The following is a 22,484-nucleotide window of genomic DNA, read 5'->3' on the forward strand; positions in this document are numbered from 1 at the left end:
ATACAACCGTTCTGAGCAGTTATCCAGCTTTCTCACTGTCTTTATACATACAACCGTTCTGAGCAGTTATCCAGCTTTCTCACTGTCTTTATACATACAACCGTTTTGAGCAGTTATCCAGCTTTCTCACTGTCTTTATACATACAACCGTTCTGAGCAGTTATCCAGCTTTCTCACTGTCTTTATACATACAACCGTTCTGAGCAGTTATCCAGCATTCTCAGTCTTAACGTTTCTCTTTCACAAGTGACGCACAATGTCTTTGAAAAAATGAATTCTTAAGAAGCATGTTTTTCAATTTGATCATGATCGCTGGGACTAGTGCACTATATAGTGATAGTAAATAGGGTGCCAATTGGGACCTAGTCTATATCAGTCAAAAACACAGTGGCTTTCTTTTGCTTGGCAGTGAGCTCACTTGTTTTGTGACCATTTGGGAATATCAGCATAGAGCTCGAGCCATGCTTTGGCCCTGTCAAAGGGCCTGCACTCTGCGGTTTCCTCTTCCTGTGTGTGGAGTGCAGTATGGGCAGGCTGACAGACAAAGGGGATGTATTGTGGTGGGAACCCCGCCGGTCAGTCCGGAGCAAGTGTATAACGGGCTATAAATGGAAAGGAAGCTTTTTGGGGGGGGACTGAATTCCTCAGCAGTGGCAGAGTGGAAACCGGTTGATGCACAAGGGTTTCCTCTTCCAAGAACCAGCTTTTAGCTTCCATCAAGCCAACTGGGTATTTAGCAGTCACGGCAGATGCATGCGTTATGCAGGCCTCTGTTTTGTCACAGTATATGCATGCTCTCTCTCGTGCATCGACGGTAATCCCATGATCTGGTTGAGCCATGGCGGACGGTGCTAATGGCGGACGGCGCGCTGACGGTTTGTAACGGGAGCTTATGCGATCATGAAGAGTTGTGCGTGGATGTGGCTGTAACGCTGGTGGTCTGAGTTGAGATTGTGGCAAGAGGTCCCAAATAGCACTCTATTCACTACATAGTGAGCAAAAGCGGTGCACTGTGTAGGGAAGGGTGCCATTTGGGAGTCAGTGTGTATAATGTAGTGGTGCCTGTCTGCCTGGTTAGACATGACATGCTGGAGTAATCAGGAGCTCTGCAGTGGTGTCATGGCACCATGGTACAGAGACCCCCCTCACTGTCACACCCTGAGTGAAACAGTGGAAAGCAGTGTGAGTTTGTTGTCGGTGCTGCGTGTGGGTGACGGTTAGTGAGATCCGAAAATGAGTCACTCATTCCAGTGAGATTATTCCATGCGAAGACCTCCCACCACCCACTCAATTATCTGTTTTAATCCGTTCCTTTCTCTGACCCCTTTCTCTCAAACTCAATGATTAGCTGGGGTGTGGGCTTGGAAAAAGACATCTGAAATGTCAGAGTTAACCCTCAAACGGCTGTTGTTCCCCTGTGGATGACAGGAAATCAGATGAGCCTGGGACAAAGCAGGCTAGGCTGTGGTAATGGTGGTACTAACTGCTAACCCATTGTAGCTGCACACTATGTTGACGCTTCTGTTGGCATTTTCCCTCCACATGCTGCTCTGCTTCCCCTGTGCAATCTTAATGAAGTAATTCATTATAGACACCAATAGCTATAGGGCAGTGGTCACCAACCTTTTCTGAGTCAAGATCACTTTCACAGTCAAAAAGCAAGCCGAGATCTACCGCTCAGAATTTGTTAAAACCTTGCTTAAAAAATGGAACATTAACCTAATAAAAAAACTGTTCTGTAGGAATGAGCTTTGCGCAATAGGCCTAATACATTATCACAGCATATTGGCTATATGCCTGGCCTCACAATATTGGTCTTCTCAAACCATATTATATTTCAAAACTCAAGCTTTGATAACAAAATAGATCAGTTGGTGTAGCACTTGCGAGACACAGCTGAGCATAAATTGAAGTAATTTGCAAATAATTAGTTAAACATTTTTTACTGGACTGATGGTAATTGTATCTGATGGTCATGGTGCTTTCAAGACAACTGGGAACTCTGAAATAAAAGAAGGTCAAATCATGACGTCAGTGATCTTCAGGTTGGAAAGTCGGAGCTCTAGAAAGATGGCAGAGTTTGCGACTTGGAATTCTGAGTTGGATGACCGTTCAAAACGTTTTTACCCAGTCGGTTCTCGTTTTATTCCGATTTTCCAGTTGTCTTGAATACACTGAAGACCCTGCTCTCTCCTCCCTTTCCTCCGGTGAGACTGACCAGAGAGAGTGGACACCGTCTTCCATCGAGTCGCACCACATGTCTCATGCACAAATTCATGTTGTTCCTATGACCAGAGAGTGAAATATTCCTCTATATTAAAGTAGACACTACGAGCTGCTAACAAAAATAAAAACTCTGGGCTATCGATACACTTGAATAATCATTCATTGCAGCTGCAGAGCGAGTGGAAGTAGAGAGAAGCACGTCTTACGTTTTGTAATAGTGTTGAATAAAGACAGTGTTGAATAAACTTAGACATGAACTCACTCATAAAAACAGCAGCTCTTTGCTCTATTCTTTGATAGTCTCGTTTTGGTCATGCATTCAAAAGTTAGGAAATCTCATATACACTAGTATCAAACTTCGCTGTCGCCGGGGTCGTGGAAGCGGTAGGTACTGATTTTAGCTATCCGATTGGCCAGTGCAGTAGGCTAGGCACACTCGACTTTAGCAGTGGTGGAAAAGTACCCAATTGTCGTACTTGAGTAAAAGTAAAGATCCCTTTTAATAGAAAATGACTCGAATGAAAGTCAGCCAGTAAAATACTACTTGAGTAAAAGTCTAAAAGTATTTGGTTTTAAATATACTTAAGTATCAAAAGTAAATGTAATATGCTAAAATATACTTAAGGATCAAATGTATAAGTATAAATCATTTCAAATTACTTATATAAAGCAAACCATGATGCTATCATTTTATTGCTCCAACACTCAGACATAATTTACAAATGAAGCATGTGTTTAGTGAGTCTGCCAGATCAGAGGCAGTAGGGATGTTCACTTGATAAGTGTGTGAAATAGGCCATTTTCCTGTCCTGCTAAGCATTCAAAGTGTAATGAGTACTTTTGGGTGTCAGGGAAAATGTATGGAGTACAAAGTACATCATGTTCTTTAGGAATGTAGTGAAGTAAAAGTTGTCTAAAATATAAATGGTAAAGTAAAGTACAGATACCTCCAAAAACTACTTAAGTAAAAATAGTTGACAGTACTACTTAAGTACTTTATGCGACTGGATTTTAGCCCCAGATCTCTCGGTCAGAGATTGTCTTTTCAAACAAATGAAATGGTTAAAAATGGGAACACTTTGCCTACCCGGTGTGCAGGGCTTCTGAATCAAGTGTCCCTGCTGCCAACAGCGCAACATGAATAAAATAAAAGAAGGAGCGCAAGCAGAAAATAAATGTTTGGTGATAGACTAGGAATGCTTTGAAGATCGACCGGTTGGTGACCACTGCTATACCACCCAATATAAAATAGGCTATAGGCCCTCTCCAGAATGGTACTATTTCCTGTGAGAAACACCTCATTAAAACCTCAGCAGACAGACTAAAACACTAGACTCCACTTTAACCTTCTAGTCAGGTTACAGACAGGCTCTTCTGTGGTCATGTGCTATTCACCTTAGGAAGGGGAAACCAAACCGCCTTCGTGCACCCCACCCACTCTCTCTCTGGTCATGGTTTTAAAAGTTATAAAATCTTACATACGCCAGTCTCAAACTTCGCTGTCGCCGGGGTCGTGGAAGCGGTAGGCACAGTGATTTTAGTTTTGACTTGGCCAGCGCTGTAGTCTAGGCACACTCGAGTTTAGCACTGATGGAAAAAGTACCCAATTGTCAAACTTGAGTAAAAGTAAAGATACCTTAATAGAAAATGACTCAAGAAACAAAGTGAAAGTCAGCCAGCAAAATACTACTTGAGTAAAAGTCTAAAAGTATTTGGTTTTAAATATACTTAAGTATCAAAAGTAAATGTAATTGCTAAAATATACTTAAGTATCAAAAGTAAAAGTATAAATCATTTCAAATTCCTTATATAAAGCAAACCATGATGGCATAATTTTCTTGTTTGTTTTTATTGATTTACGGATGGCCAGGGACATGCTCCAACACTCAGACATAATTTACAAATGAAGCATTTGTGTTTAGTGAGTCTGCCAGATCAGGGGCAGTAGGGATGACCAGGGATGTTCACTTGATAAGTATGTGAATTAGGCCATTTTCCTGTCCTGCTAAGCATTCAAAATGTAACGAGTACTTTTGGGTGTCAGGGAAAATGTATGGAGTAAAAAGTACATTCTTTTCTTTAGGAATGTAGTGAAGTAAAAGTTGTCAAAAATGCAAATAGTAAAGTACAGATGCCCCCAAAAACTACTTAAGTAGTACTTTCAACTATTTTTACTTAAGTACTTTATACGACTGGATTTTAGCCCCAGAACTCTCGGTCAGAGATTGTCTTTTCAAACAAATGAAATGGTTAAAAATGGGAACACTTTGCCTACCCGGTGTGCAGGGCTTCTGAATCAAGTGTCCCTGCTGCCAACAGCGCAACATGAATAAAATAAAAGAAGCGCAAGCAGAAAATAAATGTTTGGTGATAGACTAGGAATGCTTTGAAGATCGACCGGTTGGTGACCACTGCTATACCACCCAATATAAAATAGGCTATAGGCCCTCTCCAGAATGGTACTATTTCCTGTGAGAAACACCTCATTAAAACCTCAGCAGACAGACTAAAACACTAGACTCCACTTTAACCTTCTAGTCAGGTTACAGACAGGCTCTTCTGTGGTCATGTGCTATTCACCTCAGGAAGGGGAAGCCGCCTTCGTGCCCCCCACCCACCCACATCATTCCTCAGTCTCATAATTGCCAGCCTCTTGGTAAAGCTCATCTTCCTCTTGCGCCATCGCTATCGCTATGTCGAGGTGCAGCGGCAGTGGAGAAACACAAGACGTCAGAAAATTAAAGGCACTGACGCAGATTAGTCCCGCCGAGAGACGTCAGCTCCAGGAAACATCAAAGTGTCTCGGTGAGGCACTTCGCTTTCGGGAGCCACCACCACCACCACCATCAGGCTTTCCTCCTCCTTCACAAAGAGAAGAGCTCCTCCAGTCTCTCTGCCCTGCTGCTCCCATGTCAATGATTTCTTCACGGTCTCACGCCACTGGGCCAGGTTAGCAGGGCTCTCTCCCTCTAACCTGCAGGCATAGGGCATGGAAAGGTGGAGGAAAGGCGAGAGGGTAGAGACGGACGATAAAGGGAGGACTGCCACAGATGGATGTAATCAAGAGTTACAGCATGCGGCCTTTTGAAGCTCCCCCCTCTCTCCTCCTTCCTCTCTCTCTCTCTGCAGATGAAAGAGGAGAAAGGGCAAGAAGGTTTAATGATCTCTGACTCATTCAACCCCTTCTTACTTTGCCTCAGTTTGTCCCTCTTATTGGGTGGGGGCAGGGCTGATGGACGAGCACACACGTGCAGGGCATGTATGTTTGGCTCCAAGGGGACTTATTTATGCTGTTCGTCTCTGTTTTCTCTGGATTTATCTGTTTGTTTGACTCAGGAAGTCAACGTGGTTGAGAGGTTATGACCTGTCTCTGTGGCTGCTGCTGCAGCTCGATGCTCACTATGGTGGAGGAGTACTCTGCTGCAGGGTGTGTGTGTGTGTGTGTGTGTGTGTGTGTGTGTGTGTGTGTGTGTGTGTGTAAATGATATGATATGAAGATATGTAGCCTATTTCAAAAGAACAGAATAGCATATTCTGAGTCATCCTTATGTTAGGCCCTGATCTGGCTATGGTATTTCATTTAGCAGGCAAGATTTGCTTATAATTCCCTTGGCATTATTTAATAGTAAGAATAATACAATTGAACATAGCTGAATAAAATAGAAAGGATATTTCTCCCCAGCGATTTCCAAGGGGGTGTGCACATGCTGCTATTCTGTGTTGAGCAGTTAACAACGAAACAGGTGCTCCTATATGCTTCATTTATAGTTATTTATGCAACTTAAGTTGTGGTACAAATGTTAGGCTATGTTTTGATTTGTAATACATTTGAAGGCTGCATGATGCGACTCTAATGATGATTTGAAAAAATGTGCATGAAAGGGAAGCACTCTGCTCTGTTTCTTCAGTCTTCAGTCTCTCATTCACAATTTGACAAGCACTTGATAATATTCTCACCCATCAGACTATTCTCCATTTAATCTGGTCTTTACGTATAGCCTACTAATATATTAGAATGACCCACAAAAGAAAAATGTCATCCATAGGCTGCACTCGAATATCGAATGGAGGTTACTTGCAGTTACCTTTCTAATGTGCCAGGTAGGCTACACCGTTTGTAATGTGCTTCATTTTAGGAATTGAGCAATACATGTCGCAGCATGAGAAAGCTGGGATTCTCTATTAAATAGTGGGCAGTCAAAACTCTGTTCTCACGCGCGATTGCGCAATGACTGAGCTTATGAGAACATGTTTCACTAGGCTCTGTAGGCTTTGGGCTCTCCAACCTTGTTCCAGGGGTCTTGGGCCTTTTAGGCTACGTTTTGGAATTATTTGGCCCCTTTAGTTGTGATACAAACCTTATCAAACATACAGTATATGACTATGGGCTAGACTATGAGCTGAATGCACACATTGGGCATCATTCACAAGTTATAATATTTTCACCCATCAGAATATTCTTAGTTTAATCTTGTCTTTACATACATTATTTAGTATATGTGTGACATTTAGTTTTGATTTAGAATGTGCCATTATCATGCACCTGTCAGAACATGGGCAGGGGACAGAAAGACACGTCATACGTAAACACTTGGATAGCAAATGGAGGACGCTTTTCCCGCGGTTCATTTTCATGCCAACAAGGCAGGCTACTCCGGTTGTAAAGCGAAACAATGTGCTTAGTATTAGGGAAGTTGAGAAATAAATAGAGAAGGCCTAGCCTATAGACAGCTGATGGGAACCTCCTCTTTTTAATAGAGGCCATCAAAACTCTGTTTCTCGCGCAATTGCATAGCCTATAGAAATGTTGCGCAACATGGGCTTATATGAACACTTATTTCATTCCATGCGTCAAGCATTGATGTCAGAGTGATTTAGAGGGACAATAGATAGCTGAGTACCAGCCGTTAGGGAACGGACGTTAGCAAGTTTGGTAGACTACTAATGACCATCAGCGGCATCAGAGCGCAGCTTTGGAGAAGCCTATTTACAGTGACTCAACGGTCACATGGAATTTGACTGCAGTCATGTTACATGACTGCTAGTGTGGCCTTACTATGACCCCACCATGTCTTGCTGACTCCTACAGCAGAAATGCATGAACCCCCCCCCACTACAAAATGAGTGTGTGATGTACAAGCAACATGCTCCTCTCAGAAACCTCTCGTATTGACAAGGAAACGTCACACTCTGTGCTGTTAGCTTATATGTACGAGAGGGAGGGCTGTAGGCTTCAGGCGGCCATATTGCCTCACTGAACACAATGTGCTCATTACAGTGGAGCTGAGCTGAGCGTTACTCTGAGTCTGCAGTGGTTTTATTGGCCTTACATGAAAAGGCATTGATTCAGGAATCAGGGTCAAGGTGACAATGGTCGCTGCCTTTTCCTCATTGTTAAGGTTAGATTTACTGCTCACCCTGTTGAGAGGCGTGATAGGTATATTATGAGAGGACTTGAGAAAGCCTTAAGACTGGACCAGGCTAACTAATGGCTTCACACATGGATGGGCTTATTATGGACTTGGGTGGACGGTGACAATGGTCTCTTTCACTTGACCGTTCTGCGTCTGACACTCCTGTATGGAACATCCGTCGCAGGGTTTGCAAATTAGCCTAATCTCTACCCAGTCAAGATGGCAGCTGACACAAAGAACCCTTCATTCCCTCTGTATTAGTGGTTGGGGCCCATTTTAGAATGCTTTAGCTAGTGAACTCAAATTCAACTCAAGATTTGGATTAGATATGAAAAAGTACAAAGAAAAGGGTAGCTCAAAACATCAGACCGAATCTCTGATGTTAATGTTGCTCACTGATGATTCACGTAGCTAGCCATACACTTGGAATCAATCTATTGAATGATGTGGACCGGCTGGTCAGTCCCATTTCAACAGGGCCCGGGCGTAGTGTAGTGCCAGAGTAGGAGGAGAAGCTCTTTGAAGTTCTGTTTGCTTCCTCTTGCTCTGGGCCCATAATGGTCTGCAGCTTACATGAGCACCACTCCACATGTTGGTGGTTTGGTTTGTTGACAACGATGTCCTTTACGAAGGAGGCAGACTGTTGGGCTCTGGCCATATGGGCACTCTAGGGCAGGGGTATCAAACTCATTTTGCCCCGGGGGGGCACATTTGGTCTTCATTGAGGTCCAGAGGACCACACTGAAAATTGGTTATATTTCTTCGCCGTAAAATAATGTAATAGAAAATTGTCCTCTATCCATCGTTTTTTAAATGTATTTTAAGATCCCTGACTGTCTAGCTTTTATTTAGCTGATCATTAGAGAGCTGAACAGTGAAACTGTATGAATGTAGGTCCATTATCATTTCTACACAATTTTGATTTGGTTTTGAATTTTGTTACCCCCTGTATGTTTGACACCCCTGCTCTAGTGCCTAATAGTGCCTGGCCTCTTTATTACCCACTGATGGCACTGTGGATGACTCCTCTTGCACGCAAGACAAAGAAATGTATATGATTGCGTCCCAGATGGCACCCAATTCCCTATAATAGGGCCTATGTAGTAAACTACTTTTGACCAGGCTCCATGGGGCTATTGGGGACACAAACCTACAGTAAAAGAATGGTTATTTAGGTGATTGGCGGCAACAGGCTTCCATACAAACGCGCTGGCACAGCTTGTGTGGGGCAGTGGATCTGGCCACGTCGCAGTGTTTTAAGCCTGGGTTGTGATAGTAGAGCTGTGAGGTTGTGTTTTAACTCTGTGTGCTGTTCTGGTTTTTACTGTGGCTCCCACATTTGGCCGATCTGAACAGGGTAGAAGACATTAAATGCTCCCCCCCACACCTCTCACATACAGTTGAAGTCGGACGTTTACATACACTTAGGTTGGAGTCATTAACTTGTTTTTCAACCACTCCACAAATTTGTTGTTAACAAACTATAGTTTTGGCAAGTCGGTTAGGACATCTCCTTTGTCCATGACACAAGTCATTTTCCCAACAGTTGTTTACAGACAGACTATTTCACTTATAATTCACTGTATCACAATTCCACTGGTTCAGAAGCTTACATACACTAAGTTGACTGTGCCTTTAAACAGCTTGGAAAATTCCAGAAAAAGATGTCATGGCTTTAGAAGCTTCTGATTGGCTAATTGATATCATTTGAGTCAATTGGAGGTGTACCTGTGGATGTATTTCAAGGCCTACCTTCAAACTCAGTGCCTCTTTGCTTGACATCATGGGAAAATCAAAAGAAATCAGCCAAGACATGTGTGTAGACCTCCACAAGTCTGATTCATCCTTGGGAGCAATTTCCAAACGCCTGAAGGTACCACGTTCATCTGTACAAACAATAGTACGCAAGTATAAACACCATGGGACCACGCAGCTGTCATACTGCTTAGGAAGGAGACATGTTCTGTCTCCTAGAGATGAACGTACTTTGGTGCGAAAAGTGCAAATCAATCCCAGAACAACAGCAAAGGACCTTGTGAAGATGCTGGAGGAAACAGCTACAAAAGTATCTATATCCACAGTAAAACGAGTCCCATATCGACATAACCTGAAAGGCCACTCAGCAAGGAAGAAGCTACTGCTCAAAAACCGCCATAAAAAAGCCAGACTACGGACTGCAACTGCACATGGGGACAAAGATCGTACTTTTTGGAGAAATGTCCTCTGGTCTGATGAAACAAAAATAGAACTGTTTGGCCATAATGACCATCGTTATGTTTGTAGGAAAAAGGGGGAGGCTTGCAACCCGAAGAACACCATCCCAACCGTGAAGCATGTTGTGGGGGTGCTTTGCTGCTGGAGGGACTGGTGCACTTCACAAAATAGATGGCATCATGAGGCGGGAAAATTACGTGGATATATTGAAGCAACAGCTCAAGACATCAGTCAGGAAGTTAAAGCTTGGTCACAAATGGGTCTTCCAAATGGACGTTGACCCCAAGCATACTTCCAAAGTTGTGGCAAAATGGCTTAAGGACAACAAAGTCAAGATATTGGAGTGGCCATCACAAAGCCTTGACCTCAATCCTATAGAAAATTTGTTGGCAGAACTGAAAAAGTGTGTGCGAGCAAGGAGGTCTACAAACCTGACTCAGTTACACCTGCTCTGTCAGGAGGAATGGGCCACAATTCACCCAAATTATTGTGGGAAGCTTGTGGAAGGCTACCCTAAACGTGTGACCCAAGCTAAACAATTTAAACGCAATTCTACCAAATACTAATTGAGTGTATGTAAACTTCTGACCCACTGGGAATGTGATGAAAGAAATAAAAGCTGAAATAAATCATTCTCTCTACTATTATTCTGACATTTCACATTCTTAAAATAAGGTGGTGATCCTAACTGACCTAAGACAGGGAAATTTTACTAGGATTAAATGTCATGAATTGTTAAAAACAGAGTTTAAATGTATTTGGCTAAGGTGTATGTAAACTTCCGACTTCAACTGTACAGTACAACTGCGACAGTAATTTACTAGCCAACATCTCAACGCTTTTATTTAATTTCTACTATGAAATTATTCTTATTTTGTTTAATTCTCCATGACATGGAATTTCCAAAGGACTGAGTCTGTCTCAGCACTCAACAAATGTGTTACTGCAGTCAGCTCTTTGAGGTGTTCAGACATTATCTGTTGGTTGATCTTAATGGAAACAACCTACCAAGTGATGGCAAAAGCTTTGAGAAATGTGAGGAGAAAGATGATCAAACCATTCTGAGTAGAATATTTACCTCTAGTGACTAGCGCTGGGTTAGATGCAAAAGAGGTGGTGAGGGCAAGCAGAGCATCAGTGATTGTGGTTTGACAGAATATCTTCAAGTACCATCTTTCCAGTGGTGTAAAAATACTTTAAAGTACTACTTAAGTTTTTTGTGGTATCTGTACTTTACTATTTATATTTTTTACTTTTACTCCACTACATTCGTAAAGAAAAGAATGTACTTTTTACTCCATACATTTTCTCTGACACCCAAAAGTAATTGTTACATTTTGAATGCTTAGCAGGACAGGAATATTGTCCAATTCACGCACTTATCAAGAGAAAATCCCTGGTCATCCCTACTGCACCTGATCTGGTGGACTCACTAAACACATGCTTTGTTTGTAAATCATGTCTGAGTATTGGAGTGTGCCCCTGGCAATCTGTAAATTTAAAAAACAAGAAAATCATGCCTTCTGGTTTGCTTAATATTTGTCTTTTGATACCGAAGTATATTTAAAACCAAATACTTTTGGACTTTTACTCAAGTTGTATTTTACTCAGTGACTTTCACTTTTACTTGAGTCATTTTCTATTAAGGTATCTTTTACTTTTACTCAAGTATCACGATTGGGTCTTTTTTCCACCACTGCATCTTTATAAGTGTGTAAACAGAGCGTTGGTCAAAAGGGAAGATGAATGTGGGAACAAAGGGAAGCGCTATCAGAGTAACAATGTTCAGTATAGACGTTGCAAGTTGACGTTGCTGGTTCAGTGAACATGGCTTGCACCAACAGACAATACAACAGGCTTCTCCAGTCGACAGAACAGTAATGAAGAGGACCGTTCCTGTTCAGTTTTGCACCCGTTCACACCATTGAACCTGTATTTGTCATCAATCAGTCGCACGTAGGCAGACCTAGAAAGTGGATGTTATACTGTCAGAAAGACTAGCACCTCTGAAGTTAAATTCAAGTTTCAAAGTTTCTAAATAGTATAAGCTCCATGTCCAGCCACGTCGGTCAGTTACTCAACTCATCAGACCACCTCTGGTCAGGTCTCCAGGTTCATCCTATCGTAGACACGGGGGGACCACAGAGTGACGGTCGCCCTCTGTCTAAGCCTCTGGAGAGAAAGAAAGAGGGGTCTAAGATTATCCCTAAACAAGGAACCATCGTCTCCGATCTGAACATGGACCTGTATCGTGAAGCTGGCTGCCAGCACAGGGGGTTTACTGTATGTTCCCAGGGATAACTAATGACTGGCGCAGTGAGCAACCCCTGTAGCATTCACGCTCGCTCTCTCTTTATTTCTCTATTTTTCACTCTCTCTGTCTCTCTTTCTCTCTCTCTCTCAGTGGAAGGCCAGCAGATAAAAGACGTCCTGAAGCCACCCAGTATCCCTTGCGTACTCATAAATGCACGCGCACTCACACGCAAGCATACACTCACACGCAAGCATACACTCACACGCAAGCATACACTCACACGCAAGCATACACTCACACGCAAGCATACACTCTCACACACAAATGCAAGCATACACTCACACTCACACACACACGCAAGCATACACTCACACACGCAAGCATACACTCACACTCACACACACACGCAAGCATACACTCACACTCACACACACACGCAAGCATACACACACACGCAGGCTGCACGTACTACACAACACACTACTGCACACGTCTCACACACTCATCCCTGTCTCTCATGCCTTGTCCTCATTCACAAGTGCTTTAGTCGGAGGCTCCTGCGTCATTTTCCCTCTCTAGTTGACACTCCCCAGACCTGAAAGCTCTACTTGCCAGCAGCAAAAGGGCTGAGAGTACTCAGTGTGCAGAAGAATGTCGGTAACCTAGCAACAGGGTCTGAAGTGATAGATCGCTCTGTTGGCGTGTGATGGGCGGCTGTGCATCAGGTATTATTACACTGCTCTGCTGCTGCTGGGATGGAGCTGCTGCATGCTGGTGGTGGGAGAGGTATGACTTACTGCTGCTACAGTCAGTGGATGACATTTTACATTTTAGTCATTTAGTAGACGCTCTTATCCAGAGGGATTTACAGTTAGTGCATTCCTCTTAGCACCTACTCATTCCAGGGTTTTTCTTTATTTCTTACTATTTTCTACATTGTAGAAAAATAGTGAAGACATCACAACTGTGAATAACACATATGGAAACATGTAGTAACCAAAACAGTGTTAAACAAATTTTATATTTGAGACACTCTTGGCATTCTCTCAACCAGCATCATGAGGTAGTCACCTGGAATGCATTTCAATTAACAGGTGTGCCTTGTTAAAAGTTAATTTGTGGAATTTCTTTCCTCCTTAATGTGTTTGAGCCAATTTACTTTTACTCCACTACATTCGTAAAGAAAATAATGTACTTTTTACTCCATACATTTTCTCTGACACCCAAATGTACTTGTTACATTTTGAATGCTTAGCAGGACAGGAAAATTGTCCAATTCACGTACTTATCAAGAGAACATCCCTACTGCATCGGATCTGGTGGACTCACTAAACACATGCTTTGTTTGTAAATCATGTCTGAGTATTGGAGTGTGCCCCTAGCTATCTGTAAATTTAAAAACAAAAAAATAGTGCTGTCTGGTTTGCTTATTATAAGGAATTTGTCTTTTGACATTTAAGTATATTTAAAACCAAATACTTTTGGACTTTTAGTGAAGTTGTATTTTACTCGGTGACTTTCATTTGTGGAATTTATTTCCTTCTTAATGCGTTTGAGCCAATCAGTTGTGTTGTGACAAGGTAGGGGTGGTATACAGAAGATAGCCCTATTTGGTAAAAGACCAAGTCCATATTATGGCAAGAACAGCTCAAATAAGCAAAGAGAAATGACAGTCCATCATTACTTTAAGAATTGAAAATCAGTCAATGTGGAAAATTTCAAGAACTTTTAAGGTTTCTTCAAGTGCAGTTGCAAAAACCATCAAAAAACATTAAGCGCTATGATGAAACTTGCCCTTATGAGGACCACCACAGGAAAGGAAGACCCAGAGTTACCTTTGCTGCAGAGGAAAAGTTCATTAGAGTTACCAGCCTCAGAAATTGCAACCCAAATAAATGCTTCACAGAGTTCAAGTAACAGACACATCTCAACATCAACTGTTCAGAGGAGACTGCGTGAATCAGGCCTTCATGGTCAAATTGCTGCAAAGAAACCACTACTAAAGGACACCAATAAGAAGAAGAGACTTGCTTGGGCCAAGAAACACAAGCAATGGACATTAGACCGGTGGAAATCTGTCCTTTGGTCTGTTAGGTCCAAATTTGAGATTTCTTGTGAGAACAGATGATCGCCACGGTGGGAACCACACATGCGAATCATGGAGGAGGAGGTGTGTTGGTTTGATTGTGCTTTGCTGGTGCCACTGTCAGTGACTTATTTAGAATTCAAGGCTTAATCAGCATGGCTACCACAACATTCTGCAATGATACACCATCCCATCTGGTTTGCGCTTAGTGGGACTATCATTTGTTTTTCAACAGGACAATGACCCAATACACCTCCAGGCTGTGTAAGGGCTATTTGACCAAGGTTGAGAGTGATGGAGTGCTGCATCAGATGACCTGGCCTCCACAATCCCCAGACCTCAACCAAATTGAGATGGTTTGGGATGAGTTGGACCACAGAGTGAAGGAAAAGCAGCCAACAAGTGCTCAGCATTTGTGGGAACTCCTTCAAGCCTGTTGGAAAAGCATTCCAGGTGAAGCTGGTTGAGAGAATGCCAAGAGTGTGCAAAGCTGTCATCAAGCCAAAGGGTGGCTAGTTTAAAGAATCTCAAATATAAAATATATTTTGATTTGTTTAACACTTTCTTTGGTTACTACATGATTCCATATGTGTTATTTCATAGTTTTGATGTCTTCGCTGTTATTCTACGATATAGAAAATAGTACAAATAAAGAAAACCCTTTGAGTAGGTGTGTCCAAACTTTTGACTGGTAGTGTTTATTGTCATGAATCTTGCCCTGGAGGCAGAATTGAGCGATATCCGCTATATGAGCCAGCTGCAAGTCTAAATTGCATATATTGTAAAAATGCATGAAAACAAAAATGATCTTTTTTGTCTTCATTTAAGGTTCAGGTTAGGCATTAGGGTTAGCAGTGTGGTTAGGGTTGCGTTTAAAATCAGGTTTTATGACTTTGTGGCTTCGCCAGCTAGTGACCACTCTGCGGCGCTGCCTCCAGGGCAAGATTCATGATAATAAATTGCAACCTGCTTCAATTTAACATAGCTAGTGTGATACAACCACATATCACAGTCGTAAATAAAGAAGTTATCACCAAAGTCAACGCTAGTAGGAAAAGACAAGTGCAAGGGTTATTATTTATAGATTTTATTTTAATTTTATTAGGATGATACATGGTAGAATTAGAATTACTCTCTGCTCTCTCTCTCTCTCTGCCCTTTCTGAGGTGATGATACCCCGAGTATGAGTCATTCTGGCTGCGTCCCAAATGCCACCCTATTCTACGGGCTCTGGTCAAAAGTAAGGCACTATAGGGAACAGGGTGCCGTTTGGGACGCAACCACTGAGTTACCCTGCTCATGGAGCACAGCCTAGTCCTCCTGGCCTATTCATAGAGCTGGACTTGGCTTCACCTGTCCTGCCTGTACCTTCTACATATGGAAGCAGATAGGACCTCAGTCCGACAGTGAAAACAGGCACTATGTTCTCTGCTCTTATACCCTCACCTATAGTCTCAACATTATTCTTCAGTGGCACAGTAAATGGAAACTTTAGCACACGTGATTGTTAACCACATCCTGCTCTCGCAGCCTTGTGAGATAGTCTTCATGCTGTTTGTGTACATGTGTTAACCGACAAGGTAGCTCGCTAGCTAATGGGGGGACAGAGTGTTGCACTTAAACACAACAGCGGGTGCAGTCGCTTCCTTCAGCTGGACACACAAAAGCACAAGGCGTTTCCCTCTTTATTAAAAAATAAATAAAATCATTTGAGGCTAGATGACTTCCCCAATGCTAAATTCCTTTTGATTTCAGGCCTCTAGAATCATGGCTCCATTTTGTGGTCCTCGGCAGCTCATTTAGTAGAGCATGGTACTTGGTTTGATTCCCGGGACCATCCGTAAAATGTATGTGCACATAACTGTCGCTTTGGGTAAAAGCGTCTGTGAAATGGCATATATTATTTAAAAATGAGGTCTCTACTGCTGTACGAAGAGAAAGGAATTCACATCAGTGCAGTATACTAAAACAACAGCTTTCCATCGGCGGTCTCCGACTAGTAACCTCACTGTTTTTGTGTGTTGTTCATTCAAATAACATGCGTCAACACTCTACCTGCTTGACCTTGTGCTGAAAACAGAGGAACTTGGGAAATGATGACGTGCCTGCCTCCCACATTTCACTCGTCGCTGTAGTGAGTGACACGTGGGAGAAAATTGGGACACGTTGTTATAGTTATAATGAAACTCATTAGCGGAAGGGTTAGGCCTATTTTTAGTCAATCATGACACCCTTGGTAATGTAATTACCATTGGACAGTACTTCACTTCCATCTTTTTAATGGTATTCAATTGTCGGTTATTGCAGGATTTTATAGTTTCTTGTCCTCGTATGTTCATTCATGTAGATAAAAATTGACTCAAATGTACATGACTAAAATGTAATGGATTCCTTTTGAAAATACCAACATAGTGAAAACATGCTGAAAATAGGTTTACTATTGTCACGTCCTGACCAGTAAAGGGGTTATTTGTTATTATAGTTTGGTCAGGACGTGGCAGGGGGTATTTGTTTAGAGTGTTTCGGGGTTTGTTGGGCTATGTGTTTATGTAGAGGGGTGTTCCGGGGTTTTTGGTTATGTTCTATGTTAGTATATTTCTATGTTCTGGTCTAGTCTTTCTAGTTCTATGTTTAGGGTTATTGGTTTGACCTTCAATTGGAGGCAGCTGTTCTTCGTTGCCTCTGATTGAAGGTCCTATATAGAGGGGTGTTTTTTGTAATGGGTTTTGTGGGAAGTTGTTTTTGCATAGCTGTGTGTGTAGCTTGCATTACTGTTCGTTCGTTTTCTTGTTTTGTTTTTTCAGTGTTCTAATAAACGTTAAAATGAGCACTCAACCCGCTGCGCCTTGGTCAGGGGTGAAAATCTGATATCAACTTTGGAGGGGACAATTACATGACATTTTCTCAAGAGCAATTCCTGAGGGGGACACCAAAAGTAGTGCTGTAACACATAGCCTCCATTGTAATATGGTAAATGTATATTGAGGAACCAAAGAAATAAGGTGTTTGCCGTACTCCTAACTACCGGTACCCAAAACTACAAAACTAATCACAACAGCAATACCATTGCCTTTAACAAATCTTAGTTCAGTCACCAGTTTAAGTTGAGAGTGGGGGTATCCATGGCATTTTCCAATTATGTTCCTATTTTACAAGTCAAAAAAATGGAGAACCTTTCATAATGTTGCCAAACAAAGACTCAACAAACTTACCTGAGACTCCCTGTCTCTGCCAGTCTGTCCCTGCATATCTGTCCCCAACTCTGCTGTCTGTGTGCCATCTGTTGCCTGCTCTGCCTAATGACATCATTGTGAAACATTTCCATTAGAATTTCATTTCTTTCTTATGAACATTTTATCAACTAGTCTTTGAGATATTAGGCTACTAGGGTTCTTACTATGCGTTTTGGTGTATTGAAAAATACTCTGATGTCCGTCTTTTATTTTTCTGCCATTTTTCTACCTGGCTGGCTGGCTGGCTACACACACAGTGTGTAGGTTATTTACAGTAGGAGATGGGCTTCTATCATCTTCAATCATTCTATTTGGGCTTCGATCTAAAAGGTAGCTAGCAAATGTGAAACGGATTAAAATGACAAGAGTTGACAGCTGTATGAGTTCACCATTTACACAACATATGCTGCAACCTTTTGTAATTTTAATAGTTTGTTTCATATTGGCTGGCTTCCAACAATAGCTGAATTTGCAAAGCTAGCGAGCACCAATTCAGTTTCAGTGGTGTTTGCTATAATCTTTGCTACCCGGGTTAAATAAAGGTGAAATAAAATAAATAAATAAATAAAAGTTCACTTGCGACAATTTAGCTTTTGCAATGAGGCCATTAAATATATTTAAGACAATGGTAGAAGAGAGTGTAGTTCTGTTCAGTTTGGATTTCAGTTTATCGCTAACCTTATCACAGGGACTTTGAAGCACTAACTTACATCATCTGCATGCTGATTCCATCTTTGACGACGCCACATAAATGGAATAGGTACTAGCTAGCTTAATAGTTAATATTTGCGCGCTAGCTCTGCATATTCAGCTAGTGTGTGTGCGCGATTGACTGGATTAACCTCACGTCAGTTACGTTCATTGAGTGCCTTTCAGACAGTAGATACGACCTCTCTGTTACCTAGCAAGCTAAGGAACTGGCAGTGGATCAAACCATTGTGAGGCAAAGGGTGGGGGGGGTTGCAATCTTTTGAAACTTAAAAACGCGCTATTAAGTGTCTATAATCAGCACAATTGCTTTCATTGCGTATTATTAATATTATTTAAATTACATAGTTATGTTTCAGTGATATATTGGGGGGGACAAATCATATTTTTTCCAGGATGGGGGGGTCGTGTCCCCCCCGTCCCCCCCTGGGATTTCCGCCCCTGGCCTTGGTCCATTACATACGACGACCGTTACAACTATGTTCCAGGGGTGTGAATGGGGGTGTAAATCATTGAGGATGCTTACACATGCATTAAATACCGTCGCCCCTGAGACCATGGGGAGAATCTCAATTGCATGCTCCTCACGTCCTCTCTCTTCTCGCCTCGTTCTCAAAACTCATTGGATGAGAAAGCCAGAGGTCCCTCCCCTCTGACCTTCTCCTCCAATGGGTTTTGAGAAGGAGGTGAGGAGAGAGGACGCGAGAAGTATGCATGTGAGATTCTCCCCATGTCTTGCTGTTGCCTTCCTCTGTCCTTTAATTGGCCTCTGGTGTTAATGTTGTACAGACAGATGGCTTTGGGCTGCTACTGGTGGTGTGGTCCTCTTCAAAACAAGATGGCAGCTAGACATGTCTTGACTTACAGCCACAGAGCCATGTTAGACGTTAGTCTTATGACACCATTAACACGTCATGTAGCCTAGCTAGAGAAAAACAATACGCATTTTTGGAATATCTTTCAAATTTCTCTGAATTAGGTGGTTCTGTACTAGACTTAGCATAATGGCTCATGTGTAATGGTGTCATTCTGCCACCACAAAGCCAGTTCTATGTGGTAGCTAATGAATATAAAGATAATCAGAGGACAAACAATCAGAGACATTTTTCTCGCTGGACTGGAGACTTAATGAATATTCCATTCAGTGGGTAGCTGGCTAGGTCCTTGGCAGGGCAACATCTTGGATGGGTGGTATAATGCTGTTGATTTAGAACGGGCCCTCCCTGGGGGAGCCGTAGGGCAGAGGTCACAGTCAAGTCATGGACACAGCTGCATTGTTAACACAAGGTAAGCTGGCAGCATACTTCTGGCGGGCTCAAATTACAGGGATCTGCCATTCCACTTTATTTGATGACATGCTTTCAAAATGAGGTTTTTGTTTAAGCTCGCCTGGCTGACAAGCTCCATTTAGGGGACAGTTGTATTTACGTCCCCTTTTTTTTAATACTCATCCTCTGCTTTTATGCTTGTCACTCGGCCAATCATTTACTTAGCGCTATCTTTTGAAACATCTCTGTGATATGTAACGCAGAACACACACATATTAACTTCAGATTCTATAGGGATTTACACAGCTTTGTTATTCAGGTTGATAAACTTACAATAGCTTACTATGTTATCGTTCTATGAGAAATAACAGTGGAATGAGTACAGTAACAGCGGTGCCGGCTCCACGGGGGGGGGGCAAAAGGGGGCTTAGCCCCCTCAGTTAAAACTTGTGCCTCCTCACTTTTAGTTTTATGTCCCTATATATAAAAATAGCAAAAAAATTCAAGTGATTGAGTGACAGGTTGGCACGAAATCTCTATCTCCGCTGCGCTGTATCAGCACCATGGACAGAGCGAGCCGCTGTGTGTGTGTGTGTGTGTGTGTGTGTGTAGGAGGGCTATGGAAAGCCACTGGGCGGTTAGGTATGACTCTTTTCGGGAAAAACTGCTGCTCATCTGTGGTAGGCTACATAAATAACAAGATACTCCTCCGTCTGAAATACTTGATTTTGATTTAGAAGGACGGGGTCAAGTTTACAGTTGAAGCTGCATCACTCAACTCTGCCTCACGGTCCACCACTATAGAGTTTAGTTAGCTTCTTAGCTAGCTCTAAAATGTGTTAGTGCTATTAGCCTATTTAGCTCTAAACAGCTAATCTGTCACGATGGATATCAGAAATGAAACCACCGACGCCGCCGCCAAGCCCAGCAGCGATGATGCTGCCGAGCTGTAGACAGGTCCGCGTGAATAGCCCACCCCTCCTTCAACAAGCATCGCCAGAATAATGGCTCCACAGGATTCGCTAGGCACGCATCAAGCAAGGAGAATTTAGAAATGCACTGCACTGTGGAAAGAAATACAAGTTGTATTTGGCTGCATTCACATAAGGTAATTCACCTATTACAAACAGCCTATCTATCTTGTAGCCTATATTCATTAACACCTAGGCCTTTCTTTTCTTTGTATTGTCGCTGTCCATTGTGCTGATATAGCACAGCGGAGATGGGTTACAGATTTTGCGCCAACCCCGTCACTTCAAAAGTACCCAATGGACTCGGAGTCTCGGCATTCGAACTTTGTTTATCGTGGTATTGGATGCTATAAGAAGAATTTTATATAATTCCAATGCAAGAACTCCCCGAAATTGTGTCCCCTCACGGATTTCAACAGCCCTTTAGTCACTTTAACCTGGCGCCGGGTCTGAGTAACAGTATCTGTGGATTGTGTTGTAAATGCATGATAACACAATGCTGGTACTTGATTCTTAGCCTGATTAAAAACCAACTAACAGTTTCCACTAACTGCAGTCCCAGGGAGAGAACGCAGGGAAGCCACCTTGCTAATCCCCGCCCTGAGAGCATTAGACTGGGCTCAGGCAGGCTAACAGCTAAGGGCTCAGGACGGCTGAAGGCTGAGGCTCAGTGGTGAGAGAGCAGCAGTCCTCCTCTCACCCAGGCAGCTCCTCTCCCCCTATGGGTAAGTGCTCAGTCATTTAGCAGACTCTCTTATCCAGAGCGACTCACAGTAGTGAGTGCATACATTTTCATACTGGTTCCCCGTGGGAATCGAACCCACAGCCCAGACATTGCAAGCGCCATGCTCTACCAACTGAGCTACTAGGGTCCCCTCAGTCCCTCCTCCAGCAGCACTCAGAATGCACTGACACTAAGTCACCCTGACACAATGGTGCCAACCCAGGCCCCTCCCACTCACCCAGCCCAGCACAGCCTAACCATGGCTGGCCTGGTCTTTGACTGACAGGCGCAGGCAGGGCAGAGGATAGTGGCCTTCCTCAGGAGTTGGTGGAGGTGGAGGAGGAGGGGGAGGAAGATGGCTCAGTGTTGTGATCCTGGCTCAGCCAGTGGAAAGAGGAAGTAACGAGTGAGAGGCTTCTCAGAGAATTTGGGGAGAAGGGTTATCCACAGTTTGACAGCTCACAGTTCATAATCCCACCCAGAGAGGCAGCCTCCCATGCCCAAAAGCAACTTGCTGAAATTAACCATAAACAGTGGGGGGGGGCTGCGTTCCACACTCCATTCCAGGAAGAAACGCATGAACGTCACACAACTTGACTGTCTCACTTAGTCCCGGTATTTTACGGCTGTGGCAGAGAGAGGCGAGCTACAGAAGCAGGCTTATAGCTACAGGCTATTCTGCTCTTCTTATCTTCAACCCAGGAAACAATGTTAGACACTGAGGAGCTTATTGTGGGGGGATAGAGTGGTCCCCGCTTGCCTTTTTAATTACAGGGCTTGGAGCATCCTCCAGCAGACCTCCTGGTGGGCACATGTTGGAGAAAAAAAAAGCCATGAAACAAGATAATCCCAGATACACAAGGCTAATGCACTGACTCCCATTCCCTTTGAAAGGCACTGATACAGTGCCCTGCAAAAGTATTCAGACACCTTGGATTTCTTCACATTTTATTGTGTTACAAAGTGGGATTAAAATTGATTTAATTGTCATTTCTTTGTCAACAATGTACACAAAATACTCTGTAATGTCAGTGGAATATATATATATATTCCACTGATATATAATATTTGTTTTTGTTATAGATTAAATATAAAATAATGTAAACATTTATTAAAAATATAGTTGTTGCCTAAGTATTCAGCTCCCTGAGTCCATACATGTTAGAAACCCCTTTGGCAGCAATTACAGCTGTGAGTGTTCTTGAATAAGTCTGTAACAGCTTTGCACACCTGGATATTTAAAAATATATATATTATACAAGCTCTGTCAAGATGCTGGGGATCATGGCTAGACAGCAATTTTCAAGTTTTGTATTTCAAGCAGATTTAAGTTAAAATTGTAAAACTGGCCAATTAGGAACATTCACTGTCTTCTTGGTAAGCAAC

At 42.6% G+C, this 22,484-nt stretch overlaps 1 protein-coding gene across 3 annotated transcripts in view; it reads left to right on the plus strand.

Moving 5' to 3' along the window:
* Positions 1-22,484, plus strand: part of fynb (FYN proto-oncogene, Src family tyrosine kinase b) — a 64,870-nt gene that overhangs the window by 17,708 nt on the left and 24,678 nt on the right.

This window comes from Salmo salar, chromosome ssa06 (genome assembly GCF_905237065.1).
Source record: "Salmo salar chromosome ssa06, Ssal_v3.1, whole genome shotgun sequence".
In the NCBI taxonomy this organism is placed as follows: domain Eukaryota; kingdom Metazoa; phylum Chordata; class Actinopteri; order Salmoniformes; family Salmonidae; genus Salmo; species Salmo salar.